The 16,717-nt window shown below is 36.9% G+C and overlaps 1 long non-coding RNA gene across 1 annotated transcript in view; it reads left to right on the top strand.

Annotated features, from left to right (window-relative positions):
- Positions 1–15,788, top strand: part of LOC135711964 (uncharacterized) — an 86,900-nt gene extending 71,112 nt beyond the window's left edge. The window contains exon 3 of the long non-coding RNA XR_010518516.1: positions 15,080–15,788. This is a non-coding gene — a long non-coding RNA (uncharacterized LOC135711964). The remainder of the gene's footprint in view (positions 1–15,079) is intronic.
- The last annotated feature ends 929 nt before the right edge of the window (positions 15,789–16,717 follow it).

The raw sequence follows: 16,717 nt of genomic DNA, 5'->3' as shown, positions 1-16,717 counted from the left end.
ATTAAACCCAGACACACTGGCGTGAGAAAGTACACCCAACCGGGAAATGTAAGATTATATTACAGATTTGCATGAAAAGTATGCAGAATATGCAATGTTTCACTACATAAACAGCTTCTGTAATGAGATGACCGGAAGGATTTTACGAATAATTAATTATATGGTTAGATTTTTCAGGTTGAGCATTTATTAAAGGCTCTATAAAAAAATATATCAAAATATTGATCCACGTAAAAGATAGAGCTGAAAGAAACGTAAATTTAAACTGCTCGAATGATATGATCCATGTTGTAATTTTTATGATAGCTTAATTTTCTAACAAAGTTTGTTTCCCCAAATGCATTGCGTCTAACAATTCATCTCGTGAAGATTTTATACAAAAAATGTATAGTGGAAATACTTGCTTGAACGCTGCAAGAACTAAATGGCATTACATTTGTTGCATGAAACATATGCAGAGGGTATAATAAATTCAACCTTACATTTGATGTAAGTGAGTGTCATTGACAACTCAACATAATTTGTTTGTAAACTAGGTCTGGCAATTTGATCTGTAACAATGGAACCAGTTTTTACTGTTATTTTAAGAAGGAAACAGATAGGAGGTATTGAAATATAAGTGAAAAGTGAACTTTCTTTTTTTTTAGAAATAACTTTATGATTAATCGACAAATACACATTTTCACAATTTTTTGCTATTATTTAGTTCATATCAATTATCTAATCAAAACAAACAAAATTATCAACTGGAAAAATCTTACATCATCATAGATTTGCTATTGAACAGTATTTTCTTAATTTTCAACTTCTGATTTCTCAAACGATATGAAATGAATTAATTGATCAGCTTAGATTGAATATCATGGCATACAGGAAAATCGATTGGAACTTTAAAAAGTATCCTGAACATTAATATTTTCATCTTTCACAAGTTGGATATAAGCTGAGAATTTTTTGTTCAGCACAAGGAAATATTGATACAGTTGGTAGCATATACAAAAAAACTCTCCTGTTGACTTGAACTGCTGACTAATGCGAACTTAGCAAAACCAGTTTTGAAATAAGCTTCGTTTTACCGGTGCACGTGCAGTGTAGCTGCAAAACTTCGCGTAACATCGTATTTCAACTGCTTACGAGAAACGAAAAACTGAACAACTAGATACTGTCGTTACAAGAGAGTCATGCACTGATATGCTTTGTTTACCAACTTGACACCGAGGGGTGGCAACCGAGGGGTGAATACAATGTGTCTTGGCCAGACCTAGTTTGTAAACAATAGTGCACCCGACCCTGAATAATTTTGGTGTACTAAAACGAAAATTCCATTAGATTATCGTGACGGTATTTATAATTAAAAAACAAAATAGAGACCTACTGTGTCTAATTGAGATAAAGTAAGTAGTGAAATTGGCTCTAATGTTGGCCTATGGATCTAACGATCGGCCCAACGATCAACAAGTATGAATATTTTGGTTGCTGCTGACAAATTGTCAAAATTTACTTTCCTTCGAAATTTATGAATGGGCCCAATATTTGGGACACTTAGACCGACATTATTATAAGAAAAACTCCTCGTCTCCACACCACCTGATAGAGGAATTTGCACAGTGACAATGTGGCACCCCATCAACGTCACAGGGGCACTCGCAGGTTCAATTGATGATATATGCGCGAAATATTTTAAATATTCCACCATGGAGTGTGACGCTTACCTTCGGCTGGTCCCATCGATTGTGAGCTGTGCACTGTGTACGAGACCTGAAACGAGACGTAGCTACGTGGACCCTGTGCGGTGCAAAAGAGACCCGAAAGATTTATTATTTGTCAAACAATTTTATTATTTTGTGAGAAATTTCCATGCCGCCATTGATAAATATTGCGATAATAAATAATGTTAATCAAGAAACACCGGACCAACGGCGCGCGCGCGTATCAACAGTTTCATGGCAAGGTGTGTGAAACTTTTTTTTTCCTCCCTGTGGTCTCAATGATATGTTTCTTTTTTGTGTTTTGGTTAACATAAGATGATGATGACCACGAGAAATCGACGGGCGCCTCAGGCGATAAACTGTTTCTAAATTACTCCCCGTTGAGATGAATATTCGGATCATGACACATGCTAAAATATGTGCGAAAAATATTTTTTAAGGCGGATTTTTGCTACTGTCTGGAATAATCTTGATTGTTTTTTGAGGCAATATTTTAAAAAAATCCTCAAGCATAGGATCATTTTTGAGTGAATATTTTGCCAAACCAATTGATGGCAGCTTCTATATCGAGCCCATCTTAGACAATTTAAACTTATAAGCATGGTTCAACGTTAGCACGCCCTGGTAAATTACACGAAACAATATATCATGCTGACTTTGTGTCTTGTATGTATACATGGATATATAATTTATAATATTTATTGTATGTTTTATACAAACGGTAAGAGCAGGGTGGCTCAAAATATCTATTATACCCCGCCCACCTCAATCAATTCTGAATCAAAACCTGATATTTCTTCTAAAATGTAAGCTCATTTGATTGCGATCTTATGCGGACAGAGCTGGTAAATATCACGGCCATCGTGTGACCATGAGAAAACAGGTCCTTTCACTATCACGAGACGAAACTACCAATCATGAGCTTTCTTGTCATTTCCAATGATCAAGCTTTCTTGCGAATAATTCTCATACGGTTTAAAAATCATAATTTATAACTATTTTAGAAAATTTTGGAAAGCAACTAAAAATTGGAAAGAATTTCTAACTAGAAAATGCTGAAGAAATTACCTAGAGACGTTACAGGATACATCTGAAGAGAATTGCTAGATAATCCAAGCCAATTCTTCTGAAAATTTCATGCTTATCCTGATAGGTATTCTGATATTTTTTTTTTTTTCAAATAAATATTAAAGAGCATTATGGAAAAAAAAATAACTGATTATCAATTGTAAGAGAATTAAAAACTGAATTCCAAAAGTTTTCTGGAGAAAATTCCTAAAGCGTTATGAACAAAATTTTAAGATAAAGGGTGATACGGTCAAAATTTGGTCAAGGGAAAACGCATGTAAATCGGTGAAATCGTTTATTTAAAAAATCAAATTAAATTTCTTTTTCAAGTTCAATTAGTATAAAATTCAGGAAAAATATTCAGTTAGGCTTCCGCTTTTCCAAATCCGAATTGCCGGGCCTTACGCTTGACCCCTGCCATCAGATTTTGTACAGCCACCTTGTCCACCTTCTTCGCCGCAGAAAGCCAGTTTGCCTTGAACTGCTGCTCGCCCTTAGCAGTTTTTTTGGTCTTCTTTAGGTTCCGCTTGACAATAGCCCAGTATTTCTCAATTGGGCGGAGCTCTGGCGTGTTGGGAGGGTTCTTGTCCTTGGGAACCACCTGCACGTTGTTGGCGGCGTACCACTCCATGGCCTTTTTACCGTAATGGCAAGATGCCAAATCCGGCCAAAACAGTACGGAACAACCGTGTTTCTTCAGGAAAGGCAGCAGACGTTTATTCAAACACTCTTTCACGTAAATTTCTTGGTTGACAGTCCCGGAAGCTATGAAAATGCTGCTTTTCAAGCCACAGGTACAGATGGCTTGCCAAACCAGATATTTCTTTGCGAACTTTGACAGTTTCATGTGCTTGAAAACATCTGCTACCTTTCCCCTTCCTTTTGCCGTATAAAACTCCTGTCCCGGAAGCTGCTTGTAGTCGGCTTTGACGTAGGTTTCGTCGTCCATTACCACGCAGTCAAACTTCGTCAGCATCGTCGTGTACAGCCTCCGGGATCGCGTTTTGGCCGTCGTATTTTGTTTATCATCGCGATTTGGAGTCACTACCTTCTTGTAAGTCGATAGTCCGGCTCGTTTTTTGGCTCGATGCACGGTTGTAGACGATACACCCAGCTTATTTGCGGCATCTCGGAGAGAGAGGTTAGGGTTTCGCTTGAAACTACCGGCAACTCTCTTTGTCGTCTTAGCGGCTTCCGGTTTTCGATTTCCCCCCGATCCAGACTTCCTGGCTGTCGACAAACGTTCCCCAAACACTTTAATTACATTTGTAACGGTTGATTTGGCAACTTTTAGCGATTTTGCCAACTTTGCGTGCAAGTAGCTCGGATTTTCGCGATGCTCGAGCAAAATTTTGATACGCTGCTCTTCTTGCTTGGGCGGCATTTTGACAACTGAAGAGTGAATTCCAAAATCAAAATAGGAGCAACATTCTACACACACACACACCTTCAAAATGAGGGGTGTTCAGGTTTTTTAAATGCAAAATTGAAAGAAATACGTCAAGTTGATATTGACCAAATTTTGACCGTATCACCCTTTAATATCAAAGAGTATTCCATGATTATCCTTGAACAAAATCAAGAAATAGTTCATATTACGACAACAGAGGCAGCCAATTTACTTAAAAAAAAATCTGCCCTGTGCGCTAGGTGGTCCTTAACCCTCCGTTACTCGCGCTGTTGTACTTTGTACAACACACATGAGTTTTCCATTGCCATTTTGTTGCTGAGTTACCAATCGATCTGAAACCAACGAGTATTCATCAAAAAACTTGTTTTGATCTAAACAAGCGTAACTTTGATTACAGTAAACACCTAAAAAATGCGGATAATAGGGAAAATGTGATTTAATTGATTACAACATGGAATATATCGAGATCCTGACCGGATAGAAAGTTACTGTATCCGACAAAGTTGTTCAAGAGATCATAGCCTTGTCGCTGGTGGATAGTAGTTCAGAATTTTCTCACTTCAGCAAAGTTTTTCAGGAAGCCAACATCTTTTTGTTGAGTGACAATAGTTCAGAATTTTCTCACTATGTGGCGCTAGTATGTACGTGCCTTTCTCACATATTCAGCTCGAGATATTGATCAGCTAGAAAGTTGCTGTCTTCGGCAAAGTTGTTTAGGGGGTCAAGACTTTTTGGCTGGTAGACAGTAATTAAGAATTTTCTCACTACGTGACAAGTTTTTCGCTGAGATCCAGCAAAATAAAATACCGAGCTGCTCGGTGGTGCCCATCTTGGCAAAAACATTCTAAGTGTGTAGGAACATCCAAAGTCATAAAGAAAAGGCCTGATAATATAAAATTATCATCTATTTCATTATACCTCTATTCCTACGCTGCTAGAAGGGTGACGTCGAATTTATGGTTACACACATCTTATCCTAAATCTAAACGAGAAGAATCTACTCAGTTCATCTAAAATGTGTAATGTAATGTAAAATGTATAAAATATATACACACGAGTTAGCCAGTCGAGGACAATCTCAGTCGTGAGATTGCTTTACACAGTTGTCTTGAGAAATTTCCAAAAGCGTAGTTCACTCAGCGCTGAGTAATCTACACTCCCGATCATAAGCTTGAATACACCTCCAAAATACATGCAAATGTGTTTTGTGCAAAGCTCTCTCATTTTACGTCCAATTTTTGATCTCCTTAGGTTATTTGAATGGTACACACTTAGAAATAACTACTTTTACACGAGACGTAATCCATATTGGACGTAAATCACAGAACGTAAACAAACATTTAATGTAAAATTAAGTGTTCTCAAACCGAAACATCAGCTAGTCGACGAAGAGAATGTTTGATTGAATTGATTTTCATGTTTCTTTCATGAAAGGCTCGCTTACATGCGTCGGTTTCAGGGAACCGAAATTTACATGACTTTTAAGTAGTGTGTATGAATGGCATAGAAAAAGGGTTCTACTACTACTTTTAATTTCAAATATATATTTTTGAACTCAATTCTGAGAAAATCAATCATGATTCTTCAGAGTACATTTTGAAAAATAGTGTAACTTTAGGTGAACCTTTGATTTTCATTCAAAATCTTTCAAATTTTCTAAAAAGAACGAAAATTGGACGTTACATGACAAAGATATGAACATAACACATTTGCATGTTTTTTTGGGGTGCCTCACTCTCTGAGTTAGTCTCGCTGTCCGTGCACACGTGAATACAGGGATTTTTTTTTTGTTCTAGACCCCTCGATAAGACAATTTGAAATTAGCCTTAAATGAAAGGGAGACTCTAAACATTAATTTTGGGGGAATTTTCAGCGATATTGATCTTTTATGATAATGTTTTCCATCTGAGATACGTGTTACCACTAATTTATCAGAGGTATACAAGTGGAACGACTCATCCCAATTTATGTATCCACAAATCTGCATGAAAATCTTCACCAGTAAAAGACATCCAGAATATATTTGTTTCATCTCACTTAGGCTGATGTAAATTTTATTTTTATTTTATGATATTTGATATGCGAGAATTGCCCGCCAAATTTGGAGAAATTTCTGAACTAATTTTCATCAGCCAAAAGATATTTATCTCCAAAACAGCTTTGCCAAAAACAGTAAATTTCTAGTTGTTCAGGATCTTGAGATATTATATATGCGAAGATTTCACGTATATCCTAGCGCCGCGTAGTGAGAAAATTATGTACTGTCGACCAACGAAAAAGTTTTGATCTCCTGGACAACTTTGCCGATGACAGTTTAGCAGGTCTCGAAATATATCCAATGCGAGAATTTCACGTGTATACAAGCGCAATGATGTGAAAAAAAATGAATTTCTGTCCACCAGCCAAAACGCCTTGGCCCCCTGAACAACTTTGCCCAAGACAGTAGCATTCTATTTGGTCAGAGGATCTCGTGATATTTTATATGTGAAAATTTCACGTATACTAGCGCCGCTTAGGAAATTCCCAACTATTGTACACCAAGCAATAGGCTTTGACCTCCTGAAGGGTTAAAATAGTTGTACATCGTGATGTCAAATGTATGAGTGTGGTTACATCTATACCTCTCACGCCAAAGTCACGAGTTCAAATTTCATTAAAGGATGGAATTTAAGAAAAAGTATGATTTTTGACAAAATTTCCTGAATAATTGATCCGTCAAAAATTTAAATACTATCTAAAAAATCCTCAACTAACATAAAAAAATCCCTGACATTGATAACATTTCCACACTGTCACAGTAATAAAATGACCCCATGCACTCACGGTGCTCCAAATTGATCTCGAAATTCTCAGTAGACATATGCCCCCTCATACAATGTGTAGGAATGCGCCATAATCATCACCATCATTGGTCACTTCTATCAGCAGCACAGTCAAAACAGTAGGGATCGAGCTAATGCGGATGGCCAGAGACCACCAACCACCGGCTTATTGCCACTCTTTGCAGCCCTCGAAGCAACAAATGTACACAAGACGACGGCGGGAGTAAATAAAAATAAAGTATGTAACTGTTATTTTTCACACATCTCTCGTTGTTTCTCGCTACACAGTACACAGATACCAACCGAGACATCCTCGGATGTTCACATACTGTGTTGGTGGTTACGTGTTTATGAAGTGCATTACCAGGTATGGTTACCTGATTATAAGATTTATTTTTCCCATGTCTAGAACTAATTTATTTTTCTAAAGTTAATCAATATTGACGTAGTAGTTGATCATTTGTGATAAACTAAAGCAGAAAAATGAATAACATGCTTTTTATTACAGAAAAATAATAAACCATCACACGTACTTCAATTTTATTTATTTGCGTTTAGAAATCAAACAAAAACAAATTACTGAATGATTTTGAACATGTGATGCTAATTTTTAACTTACGCTATCTTAAATCGCCATAACGGCACAAACATTCATCCTCGATGAAGGTGATGTGATATACTGAGTACACCTGTCACACTCGGAACAATTCCTGTAACTGCGCCACAAATCGATAGGGTGATAAGCTACTTCGTCCTGTTTAAGGCGATCCCAAAAGATAAATATTAACAAATATTTAATATAGCATTGCCATGATTTAACCAAGTTGATATTAAGCCAAATATTTCCGCCCTTAAGATCGATGTTTCAATTTCATTACCTATTTAGTTATTTTCTAGTATACCCCGGATTGTCAAAATTAGTGAAATTTCACTCCATTTTGGGTTAATCCCAGTGGTCGTGTAGGATCAATTTGTACTAATAAAATTTCCAATCAATGTTTGGGGTCTGTGACCAAGTTTCTTGATTGAAGTATTATATCCAACAAATTCAGCAGAAAAATTCCTATATCCATTAACGTGTTGAAACTCTAATCGCAAATAAAACCTAGTTCACCAATGCTTTAAGAGTTGCCATTTAAATATAGATCTGCCGTAAACCTTGTCAGTCAGACGACGTTTGGAAAAATAAAAAATAAAAGTTAAGTTACGACGGGTTGAAACTAAAATAAATCTTTATTTACCAAGCTTTAACTTCAGCGCCACAATCGATCAGTTTCAATGGTCTGCGTTATGTTTTATGTATTTTCTTACTCATTAAATTGACGATTTGTTTGCTAATCAAATCAAACACTTTCCTGCACTCCCGACCTGTTTCATACAGAACAAGGGAATGCTCGTTGGTGGGCTTCTTTCAAAGTCAAATAATAGAAACGAGCATCAATAGCAAGTGTCAAAATGGTTGCGCCTTCTATGTACAAAAGGTCAACTCATTCATTTAACGCGATCTTGAAAGTAAAAAGTCAACACGTTTTCCTGATCGCTCCAAGAAACTCCACATGCATGCTGACGACGCAACGCGACGCGGCGTTGGCGTGCTCCTGAAAGCCACCTTTATGCATCTTCGTGATTTACAACGTGCCGCGCCACTTTGCAACTAGAGAGTGTCGGGTAAGAGAGCAGCCAGCTCATTGCTTCTGTCTTATATTCTAAACAAACAAAAAAGTTTTCAGCTTGTTCCAAAGTTGCTACTCTCCATATCGTATGTTGATTCTGCTGTGATGTACGGCATCCAATAAATTATAAAAACAACTCCGGTAGCAAACCGTGCAATAATGCCATTTATGAATTCTTTGTTTTTGACACCAAATAACATGGAAGTAATCGGTTCTCAATCCAGTTTCAATATGGGAAAGAACAGAACTGCCTCTAAGGCATTCACAAACCGACCAAGTGATAGCGGCAATCATTGACTACAACATTTCAAATCGATCATAATTTACTGTCAGCAGCGCTGTTAAGCTTTTCCGAGAACGAGACTAATTTTACATTGTGGTTGCGCTTTTTGAAATTCAAGATAAGTCCGAGCCGGTTGCCTCATCGACATCACCACTGTACGCGGCTCAGTCGAGGCCAAACAACACCTTACCGATTCGTGCCGTGTCGTCGATCGCCTTTTGCCATATACCCTTTTTACTCCTTTTGCACAGCATATCTAGAGTGTGTAAATCACATTTTCAAATACATTTTCTCCCTTCCACTCTGGTTTCGTTCGTTTCTGTTTATGCATGATGTTTTGTAAAACAAAACGACAGTTATATGTTCCGATTCTTCCAATCTTGCGAGGTCTAACCATCTCGTATCGACCGTTGTAGTAGCCGGAGTGCAGGCTTTTAAACTCTTTTTCTACACTCATCGGTTGCAATCGTTCAGCGAAGGTTTATTTATGTTTATAGAAAGGTGTTTAGACTTCTACCGCCCTCATTCAACCACCTCACCACTTTGCTTCATAATTTGCAATGCGACATGGAACAACAATACGTTTGCATGGTCCAGTTTTCTTAACAACCAGGATCAGTCGAAAAAAATTGATATCATTTGGTTGAACTTATAGCGAATTTGTTTATTACCGGGGTTGGAATCAGTTCCAACCCAGTGTGAAACCGAACTTTTTGTCAGTGCGAACCTCAACCTGAGCTAGGTTTTAAAAACAAACGAGCAAATTGACGTTTGTCAGAAAACAAGCAAACCCAATCTTGATACCCGATCCTGCTTGGAACTGAATAATAAACGAATTCGCTATTATTTTCCTTTTTTCCATTTCAAATGTCAAATAGTTATAAACATAAAACAACCTGAGTTACATTGCACGTTGCCGACTACTTTGTCACATTCCAGATATGTTTTGATTTGTAAAAGTGCCAAAATCATGCTTCTCGGAAATGACTTGCATTTCAACCATGACATGACATATTTCTATTTTCATTAATAAAATATATGCACGTTAGGTCCGATGTTAAATATTTTATCACCTTGCCCCTGGACAGAAGTTGGCAAACACATCAGTGTGTCAACACACGTTCATCAGAGGAAACGTGGTAGTGGCAAACGGCACTCCGTCTATTTGACCGATCGAGTGTAGGTTAGGTATTGATCGTTGCGAAATCTCTGTCCACTAAAGAGCCTATTAATTCAGTATTACCTCACATGCAAATGTCGTCGACGATGGGCATGCTGTTTAATTAGTGCCGCTTGATTCCATAAATAAGTTTGTTAATTAAGCTGGAGTTCAATTATCTATCACCAAAGTCACATACCAGCATCTCACTGTTGATTTCTACTACGGAGATGCACGTGGCTAATACCCTGGACAGACTATGGCTTATATCATGTAATATAGGCTGTCTTGAAATGAGCACTCATACATAGGATTTCCAGTGAAAACTAGATGTATGAGTGCTCATTGCAAGACAGCCTATATTACATGATATAAGCCATAGTCTGTCCAGGGTATAAGCGGCAATTGAATCTGAGATGGACGCAACAAGTAAAGAAATATGTTGCTGTAGTTGGACCCGGAATGGCCTACACTCAAAATAATCGACACGTTATTGTTACGTGAAAAATCAGTTGGACTCTCTCTTTTCAATTTTATGATAAATTTACGTGACACAAGTAGAGTCTACGTGATACCCTATATGTATCAACGGGAGTCCCTTTGAAGTCACTAGGTTTTTTTTTAATGAAACGCACGTGATTTGCACATACACAAATTCTATGTGCATTTCACGTAAACTCTAAGTGATTGTCACGTATGAAAAAATAAATGAGTGCCCCACTCATAATGGTACACAATATGGTGGAATTGCAAGTTGCATGTTTACATGCCAGTTAAAATCTTAGGGCTTATTTTCGTAAGACGATTTCGTGTTGTAAGTATAATAGCTGAACATTTTATCACAGACAAATTGTATGGTGAAAATAATTTGTAACATGTTTCTTTGTTTTAGTCTGACGAAAAGGAGTACCATGGATTTAAATGCGAGTTAAATGCCCTTGTATTATATGCGTTCCATATCCTTCCCGAGTCTAGTTTCGCCCGAAATAATTTCTTCTTCTGTGTGCATATTTGCCACAATAAAGATACAATGGTCAAGAAATACTTTATACCCCGTACAGACTATGGCTTATATCATGTAATATAGGCTGTCTTGCAATGAGCACTCATACATCTAGTTTTCGCTGGAAATCCTATGTATGAGTGCTCATTGCAAGACAGCCTATATTACATTATATAAGCCATAGTCTGTCCGGGGTATTAGGATCTTTTTTCATTTGAAATCAAGAAAAACAATTAATTTAAACCTTAATAAAAATCATTGAAAACCACCATGAAATTCATCGAAAGAATCACATTACTTCTACGTGATAATCCCGTGACTATCTCGCTCACTGAAATGAGTGCTTTGATATGAGAATCACGTAACACTTACGTGAAAATGCGATGGAAAAAATCTATGTATGTTTTCACGTAGCATTGACGTGAACATTATTTTGAGTGTACGTTTAACTTTGGATTAGATGCACGCCTTCAATAAAGTACACCGGGCCAAGTTGGAACGTTTTTTTTTTTTCAAAGTGGCTGACAACAACACAAAGTCCATCACAACAAAGCCTGTCTTGTCATCGTCATGGTAACCACATATAAAATTTTGGCAATCTGACAACTTCATACATGGATAGAGCGATAGGGCATTTTGCTAATTGTTGCACAGCTAAGCACGTGCATTTTTATATTTAGCGTATTTTCGAGGTCAAATCTTGAAGAGGGTTACGGCAAGGTGATAAGCTTTCGTGTCTGTTGTTTAATATCGCATTGTAAGGTGTAATTCGAAGAGTGGTAAAAATTTATAAAATTTCGTCTTGGCATGACATCGATATTATGGCAAAGAGACGATAGCGGAAACGAACATCAGACTGGCTGAAGCCAATCGGATTGGACTCAAAATACATGCGAGGAAGAGGTTCAAGAGTGTTAGCCTCGCCTTGACTAACGGAACGTCTTTTTCGTTGGCTTTATTACGTCCACACTTAGAAATAATTATTTTCACACAAGACGTAATCCATCTTTGACGAAAATTAGCGAACTTAAACAAACAGTTCATGTAAAACTAAGGCTGTGTTCCATTTGGCGAATTTTCACTTAAACTTGACAGATGGAAAATTTACAAATTAACCTGCTATTCCAGCAGACTTATATCTGACAGACAAGGAATCAATTTTGACACACACCTTCTCGAAAATTGGCCGATCAACAACAGAGGGATTTTCGAACATTATAATTTAGTTTCGAAGTGTCAAATTTAAGTGAAAATTCACCAAATGGACCACAGCCTAAGTGTTCCAATTGATTTGATTTTCTCATTGTGTCGGTTGCATGTGCTGGTCTCGGGACACCAAAATGTGTATGACTTTTTGTAGTGTGTCCTTACTGGCTTTATAACGTCCCGCTGGCCTGTTCTTTAAGCACTTCCATAGCTGTTAATTGAGAACATTTTAAGCCTGTACCATTATTGCATTAGTATATCTCCATGACCAGGGAAATCGAGAAATTGTTCACCAGACCGGTAATCGAACCCAGCCGCCTCCAACATGTTCTTACTTTATAGCTGCGCCATTAACGACTGAACTAAGGGAGGCGTCCGAATTATTTGATGAATTTGATGAATTTGATGACTGGACTAAACGAAAAGGTACGCATCTGGACTTTAACAAGGTGCAGAAGGTGGATCGACCAGCGCAAGTAACAATTTGGGTTTTATGAGGGTTCTGTAGACCAAGTGTTAGACTTGTAGTATGCTTTAAAACTTCAATAAAGCTTTCAATGTTACTTGGGAGGTGGACTGCGGAGCCTTCGTAGACAGCGTGGATTGAGTCATGGATCGAGTGGAATTGAGACAACTTCTGTGTACAGGAAAGGACACCCAGGTCTAAATAGACGTTTGCATACAATATTTGGAATATTTCATAAAATTTTTCATAACTTTACACGATCTATAACGTTAATTTGAATGTTATATTACGGTTCATTTATGTGCATCATAGTGACAAAAATTTACACTACTTTTTCGAACTGTGTAGATTGTCCCACCCATAAGAGCCAATGGAAAAATAAATTATCAACGGTTTTTTTCTTGGCTTCCTTTTATTATCCAGATGGGACTGATTATGGTTAATAAAGTAAAAAGAAATGTTTCTACATTACAAAACGAAACGTAGAATCAACTCAAAACGGCAAACATTGTTACCAGAAACACGTTTCTGTGAGGTTCATAGGGTTACTAGAAGTGAAAATTAAAAATATACATATTCCGGTACATGGACGTCAACATTCATCAAGATTGAGTTTTTTTTTGTCAAACGTCTAATCAGATCGTAACCTTTCATCTTTACTTCCATTCGATGGACAGGTCTATAAATAACATCTAAACATATCAGCCACTCACAATTATCGCCAAAATTATTGACACCCAACGTGATTACGTTGCTTATCAAACTGGGTCCCATTCATACTAGAGGATCGGTGCACAGCTTTGGAATAATAGAAAAAAAGAGTGGATGACAACTGTATAATAAATTATCTAATCGCAGCACGATGCTTTGAAAAAGAGATTCTGATTGAACTTAATCGTATCATCAATGTTTACTGCGTGTGATATCAATATTTTCAGAATAAAAATGGTATCAATTGTTTTTTATCTCGCATTTGACACTGACCTGAATCATGATGTGTGACATTTATGCATTTAAAAAAAACGCGATCAATTTTCTGAACTTTGACTTTGAATGATCTTTATTTCTTGTATTTGTTTGGTTTACATGTATGAATTTTCAAGTGACACAGATGCATCTTTTCAACTTAATTTTCTGAACAATATCCGAAACGTTTAAATAGCGTTCAATATTTAGCTTCAATAGCATGCTGCGGCTGTCGGTTGCGTCGTAATTTTTTCACTGAAATGGAAATTTTATTATTTGAAAATTGAGAAGCAACTTATTTATTTAATTTCCTTAATAATGCATCAGTTTCTGAATAACTCTTTCACTTAGTCTCTAACTATCTTTCACACTTCAATCGTTATTACCTGTTTTTTTCGTATTAACCAAGTTTAATAACGGTATACTTACAGTATTCTAAGCCTGCACAATGCATTCATATATATTTTAGGGCAAGCATGATGATACCCTAGGAAAGTTGTAGCATTTTCTAACCTTAATATTACTTAGAGTGTACCAGCATATGTTTCTATGCAGCTACGCCTTTATTGACTAACATAGGAAGGCCCCGAATTCAGGTAAAATTCCATTTAGTTATTAATTTGACTTGATTAGTGTTACTTGTTAAAAGCTTTCTCAGCTCTTCCGATCAAGGTTACAATTTTAAGTGTTAAAAAATTGGTGTATTCTAGACCAACAAACGCCACAACAAAATTTCAGCGCTATCCTTTTCCTATCAAACGATGTTTGCAGTGTTATAAAAGTAAAATTTCAAGACCACTCAAGGGGATGTTGTACGTAGCTCAAAAATAAAAATCACCCATTATTATGTCAATCTTGACAAATTTCATTCCACCATGTACAAACGTCAGATACAATTCGGAAGCAAGCTATAGGATAGTAAATAAATATACTTCAGATACACAGTGCGAAATTTGTAAGATGTCAATCTCTTTGTTACGATATGATATCATAAAGGCGCAATTTCAATTCAGAGACAACCCACGGTGTCCATTGACAACAGCAATGACTGTCTATAAATTACCTTCTTTGTTGTTCACATGTTGACAGGGGATTCCTTTTGTTTTTTGTTGACGTCATAGTAGTCTTTGAAATTGAGCAAGATACTAAATGATTTGTTAAATTACGATTTCGAAGGGCTCTTTTTTGTTTGTATGTTGGTAAATACATGTTCTATATATCAGACACGAAGCAGGAAATGTATCAACACATGGCATATAAACAGTTCTCAATTAATGTAATATGGTATTTCCTTCTTTTGCTCTACTTCTCAGGTGGTGATGATTGCGGGAGCAACACCCGAATACATGTATCTTCAATCGGCCTGCTCATCAAAGTTTGTCCGAATAGCAAAAAATGGCACTGTCTATGCCGACGACAACGGACAAAGTGGTCGTCCACGTAAGTATTGACCTGAGTATATTTGATTTCAAGAAAGGAATTTTTTTGACACGCTGAGTGAATTGATAACATGCACGCTGGTAGGATCAATCAATGGTCTGATGGCATATGAATTTTGATTGCCTCTCAATCGTGTCACTCACCTGGTATCTATGAGGATGACAAGTGATATTACAATTTCAACAGAACGCATCTCACGTGCTAAGCGCACTTCCAAACCGACAAACGGTTAAAAGAAATCGTTGGTTATTTTATGAAAATTTCACAACCGAAGCCGAAAAAGAAGTTATCAAGTTCAAACCAATTAAGATATGGCTTTTTATTGGAGCAAAAAAGGTTCCTTCTCCGGTGGTCCGATGAGCGATGAGAAGTTCCGCTCGCTCGTGTTATAACTATCATTATCAATATTGGCTTGTTGCTTTTTCTCTGTTTGGCATGCTCTGCTCCGGTTTTCCACCCAATCATGCTTTTAGCCCATTCCCAGACAGAGTGTCAACCCGGGGTGATGCAAAAGAGCATTGCCGCCGGAGAGAAGATGATATAAGCCCTATAATAAAGCAAAATCCACACAAATGGCTTTGCCTCTACGGCGTACAGTGGTGGACATTCTTATAGATGCAATTTCATGATTCTCAATTTCTCAATTGAGATACATTTTTTGTGTTGTTTTGTATAGATTCTAAACCAAGGTGTTTAATTATGATCTTTAATTACTATTGAGTTTTTTTTGTAGAAATTAAAATATTAATATTATTCTACACCCAATAAGACTATTTTTGTGTCTTTGTGCTATTTTTATGACTGAGAAGTGGCCAAGGCTGGCATCACTAATTTGCTATTGTATTGGCCATGAGCGGAACGTCTTACGAATGAAAACAACATTAGGGTAATGAACTACTTCGGCCTAATCGCTTATTTTGGGCCTATCGAGTAGAAAACATCAAATAAATCCATGATTTCGGTGTTAACAAGTCAATTATTTGTTTGGTACGATTCTTTAGTTCAAAAGCTACCGAACGAAATATATAAAAACACGTGATATGAATGTTTGGACCCATTATTCTCGAAAACAAAAGAAGTGCTAAGAACGAATCAATTTTTATCTTCTTCCGACGGGCCGAAGTGAATTCAATGGCGGTTCAATGGCGTTTTAATGCGTTAGGCCAAATTTAAAATACGTAGGCCAAGTTCGGGGTCAAGAAGCAATCTTAGTTTTTTAACAATATTTCAACAATTAGTTACTCTTCATCAAATCTTATAATACGCACGGAAATGTAAATACATTTAGATGTCATTTGCAGCGAAAGCATTTCATTTTGTGAATAAAAAATCCGCTCTAAAATAGAGGTAAAACGCGGGTTGTGCTTATTAGGCCCAAAATTAGATCTAAGTCACTTCATTGCTGCTGTTCAAATGTTCGTATACGAGGCGAATGAGAATTCAACCTGACATTTTTAAATGTCCTTTATAAGTTAGTTGCTATATAGAATAGCGAACAATAACAAATCTAT

Source organism: Ochlerotatus camptorhynchus, unplaced genomic scaffold (assembly GCF_037179485.1).
Source record: "Ochlerotatus camptorhynchus isolate MF236.1 unplaced genomic scaffold, CSIRO-AGI_Acam_v1.1 ptg000447l, whole genome shotgun sequence".
In the NCBI taxonomy this organism is placed as follows: domain Eukaryota; kingdom Metazoa; phylum Arthropoda; class Insecta; order Diptera; family Culicidae; genus Ochlerotatus; species Ochlerotatus camptorhynchus.
This window is presented reverse-complemented; position numbering and strand designations above follow the sequence as displayed.